At 33.9% G+C, this 4,567-nt stretch overlaps 2 long non-coding RNA genes across 2 annotated transcripts; both read right to left on the minus strand.

Annotated features, from left to right (window-relative positions):
* Positions 1 to 1,080: 1,080 nt before the first annotated feature.
* Positions 1,081 to 2,584, minus strand: LOC106326491. Its single transcript, XR_001267248.1, has 5 exons — positions 2,512 to 2,584; positions 2,366 to 2,426; positions 2,145 to 2,274; positions 1,785 to 2,056; positions 1,081 to 1,703 (listed from the first exon to the last, which is right to left on the minus strand). It is a non-coding gene; the product is annotated as an uncharacterized LOC106326491 (long non-coding RNA).
* Positions 2,585 to 2,717: 133 nt separating this feature from the next.
* Positions 2,718 to 3,386, minus strand: LOC106326492. The gene is made up of 3 exons (XR_001267249.1): positions 3,198 to 3,386; positions 2,990 to 3,090; positions 2,718 to 2,800 (listed from the first exon to the last, which is right to left on the minus strand). It is a non-coding gene; the product is annotated as an uncharacterized LOC106326492 (long non-coding RNA).
* Between the last annotated feature and the right edge of the window lie 1,181 nt (positions 3,387 to 4,567).

Raw genomic sequence — 4,567 nt, forward strand, 5'->3', positions numbered from 1 at the left:
CCCGTACACTCAAGCTTTACTATAAGCGGGTTATACCACTGGGCCAAATAGACTTTAGTTGTTATAGCCAGGGCGGCGTAAGTTTATACGAAAATAAATTCGGCCCCTTTAAAAAGTGCTGACGTGTCACCTCAGGAGGAGAGAAACTCCCTCATTATATTATTGATTTCTGATATGTTGAACGGATTAGTACACTGGAGTTTGCTCATGGGGATATGTTAATAATTGAGTCAATCAATTTTTAATTAATTTTTAAAATTGCAAAAAGGTAATGAATTTGTTAAAGAAACCTATGCAAACATATTTTGTGTTAAAAAAAATTATGAAAGCATATGGAAAGTAATTTTTGGTTTCTATATGAATATATAAGACTATAGATTTTATTCACTTAATATAATTAAGTAACAGATTTAAATTACTTAAGTAATTAATTTACAGAAGATCCTAACATGTTTTCCTTTATCTTTAGGTTATATGATATAAATTATTTTATCAGTTTATTTTAATATATTAATATTATGAATATTTTTGCATAATATTGAACAAATAAATTGAAAAACGACTAAAAATAAAATAGAGGGACACAGCTTTGGAAATTTTCTAATATTATTTATTTTAAGTAATTTTAATAATATTTTTAAATGTGACTATCTAATATATATTTTATATTTTAATAAAAATTATAGAAGTTTTAGATATTTTCCGTGGCATTTTAGAAAATAAAATGTTTGTCAAAGATATGTAAATATATTAATTGTGTTCAACTTCAACTTGTGGATCTTTGTATTCTTTTATATAAAATATTAAATATATCTATGTAAATATAGCAGATTTTTCTTGTTTAACTGGTTTTTTCCAAAAAAAAATATTTATCTGAAACAGAGAAGAATTATGATCTAATCATTTTTATCATACTTAATTAATTTTAATTAAAATATTTGTTAATTTCACAACTGATTAAACCTCTAATAAACATTTTTTTTTTTATTCTTGGATTTCAATTATTTATAAGAGAATATATTTGTATAGCTATTCATTCTTACATAAATTAAGAAAATTGTGAAAGAGGAGTAACTGAAAGCAGACATTGATGGACGATAATCATGTCGTTACTTAAGAATATCTCTACAACTTTGTGCTCTTGATTCATCTAGTGAGTGATTGTTCCTCTTGAGGCTTTCTGGTCTCCTTGTATCTTCCTTACAGATGTCATGGGATTAGCGTGCTGTTGATGACCTTGTAAACCAAAATCAGGACTTGAGTGTTGATCTGTAATCTCTTTTCAAGCTTTGCTGAATCTAGAGTCTTGGTTTCTTCCTGGTTTTACTTTCTGTCGTCCGCTGATTGTTCTTATCGTTCTCGCTCTGACCCGTTGATGTTACTTAATTCATCTTTGTCACTTGTTTCTGGTTTTGAATCATTTGAAGCGTAGTTCTTACGGTTTTCAACTTATGAACACAAAACCAAACAAAAAAAAGTGATCGGGCTTTCAAATCTAACACTGACTAAGAAGGTTTGTTATTCCAAAATGAAAGAAATCATAGAATCAAGCAGTCGCATTGAAAATATAATCATATAATTTCGAAGCACCTGGATTATGCCACAGTAGCAAAAGATTGTGAACCTTCCTCGAAGGAAAATAAATGGCTATAAGGGAGTTGTCTGGGCATCGTCATTGAAGGTTGTCTTGATGAGGCTGATGTCTGCGAAGAGAAAGTTAGAAATCGCTTAGTTTTATTGCAGAACACTGGTGATGATGGATAAATGAAAGATTTTAGACTCACCTGGAAACTGAGTATTTGTCTTTGCCAATGACGTCAGATGTCCGAAGTTTTGGAACCTAAAGAGCTCTGTGAAAATTGTAGTAGGTGGGGTGGTAATTTCAATGAACTTCGCAAGAAAGGTGAAGCGAATGGCGATGGATGAATGAATTTCAGTGCTTGAAGTGAGTTTAACGCTATAAACATGAGTTTAAGAACAACTCTGCTCATCTTCTTCAGCAAAAACTAATAACTGTAATAAGTCTTTAGAGCCCAAAAAGGTAAATAGAAACCACCTGCAAAAGAGACTTCCTCCATTTGAGTAACCATCTTAATTGAAACCAAAAACCAATGATGTAAATATATAAGTAAAAGTCACACAACCTTTCCGGTCTCCTGAAGCTATAGTTTATATTGTTTTAATGGTGAGGATGGTGGCGTTTGGCTCGTCGATATCCAATGCTTGGTTCTTTTTTTACGGCTGTATATCTTCTTCCTCTTAGGAATATTTGACCTGTAAACAAAAGATTCAACTTAGTAAATTTTTACTGATACAAACGATTGAAACTTTTCAAGTAAAAGTAACATAGCGTAACATAGCTTACTTGGAGACTGCAGAAAGCAATTTGATGATGAATATGAGAGGAAACCAATCCAAGCTGTGGCCTGTTGGAAGTACAAAAAAGCTTTAGAAAGTTAAAGACTTTGAGAAGATTATGTAATGCATTTGCAAATGGTAGAGAACACGTACCTCAACCCAAATCTAAATTCATGGTAGCAACCGGGTTGGTAATCTCATTGTTCTTCAGCATTTCTTGAGCCTTGATTTTCAACAGAGTGAGCTTATTAAACTTTAATATTGAATTCAAAAAAACTAACAGGAAACATGGTCTATACATACATGCTGATGCGAGAGTTTTGGTGGACTCAACCAACTTTTTAAAACAATGCCTTACGCTTTTGGTATATGGCCCTTAGACGACATGTACTCTCTCAATGTTTTACGGTTGACATTCACGGTGCCCCGACATCATGATCGCCTGAACATATGTGAATTAGACAGAACAATCAACAAGCGGTTTTAAATTGTCTTATTCAAAATATATGTAAAACAAAAACCTAAACATGAAAGCTTGGTAATATGGATTCAACACAATGGAAACTTTATTAAAATATATGACCAGAAAAATATTTTAGCTATGAACGCAAGACAGAGGAACACAACTTACCTGTGAATTGAGTAGGAGCATATCCACTCCCACCGCGTCGGACGTTCCTGGCCTCTTAGAAACGGAGCAACCACACTTGAACGGTGGAGGAGCATCATGGTCTTCGAATCAGAAAGAAAGATTGTTGCGTCAGCCATTCCTCAGAAAATTACTATACAGGTTTGTTTAAATGGAATGAGGAGATGTTTCTCAAAGTAAGAAAGCTTACCTTTTTTATAGTAGCAGTTCCACTAACTTGCAGGAGTGAAACTCGAATTGAAAGTAGATCGTAGGTAATGAATTTAATGAGGACTTTAATATGATGAATATGTAACTGGTATCTTCTCGGATTGTTAGGAAGAAGATGAAACAACACTCTGGAAAGCCTAGGTTGTGATTAGACAGGGGAGACGACAACGGGTTCAACCCTAAATTCATAAACGTCGCATTTCGAAACACATGGATTTCTCTTCATCGGCCACGGTGGCGGTAGTAAGCAAATCATAAGGCCTGACAACAAACATATGCCCACATATATCACACATCAACTTAAATGAAACGCATCGCTTTGTCAAGAGGGAAACATGTCAGTTTTCTAGAGAGCTTATTTGATGAAATGAAGGGCCGAGGAAGGAGAGAAACTTTTCTTTATAGTAATAGATAGATAGATATACGTGAATGAAGAAAAACTTATGTAATCAGTGCACGACCAAAATAGATTTGTGGGGAAATATCTCCAATGAGCTGGGGATATTTTTCATTTATGTCGTTTACCGGTAAGAAATCAACTAATTTCAGGTTCTTTTGATAACAAAAACATACATCATATCAAACAGACTTACAAAATGGATAAGTGATATATTGAGAGGTTCATACTTGTTTTTTTCTTTGGCTTCTTAGGGCTTGAAGAATGTGAAGAGAATTAAAGGGTATTGTACTTTTGGATACTTTTAGACACATGCAACTGGATTTTTTTTTATCTTTTGAAGATATCCAAGTAGGACGTGTCATGTGCCTTACATGCAATTGAGCAACACAATACTATATATAAACAAGAAATTGGACCATATTTTAATTTGTTTATTGGATTTCTATATATATGTCTTGGTCGTTGTGTGTGTGTTTCTTCTACTTACGCCGATAATCTTCTTATATAATAAAGTTGAGTTTTTTCTTTCCTTGGAGGAAAAATGACACCTGGCATCTCTGGTTTTGGTTTGGGCCATGCGGTTTTCTTTTAATTGTTTCGGTTGGGCTTTTGACATTCTAGGCCCAGTGATGAGCATATCTTTCATCGTCACTTTGCTTTAGAGGAAGACCTACGAACTCCAGAATCTTTAAACAGCGAACGCCTTTACGATTTCTTTTCCGTAACGGCTCATTGATTCCCAATTTGCTAACAGCTTCTGCGTAATTAACTCACTCCTCCACTCTTCAGCATTCAATCAACCTAATCAGATCCCCAAAGTTTGAATGAGAAAGGTTTGAAACCGTCGACACTCTTTCTCTTCTGATTCAAAGTTTCATCTTTTCTTTTACCATTTTGGGGAATCTGACCGATTAGATCTGCACTTTCGTATGAGCGTACGAGCGAATAAT

Source organism: Brassica oleracea, chromosome C2 (assembly GCF_000695525.1).
Source record: "Brassica oleracea var. oleracea cultivar TO1000 chromosome C2, BOL, whole genome shotgun sequence".
Lineage (NCBI taxonomy): Eukaryota > Viridiplantae > Streptophyta > Magnoliopsida > Brassicales > Brassicaceae > Brassica > Brassica oleracea.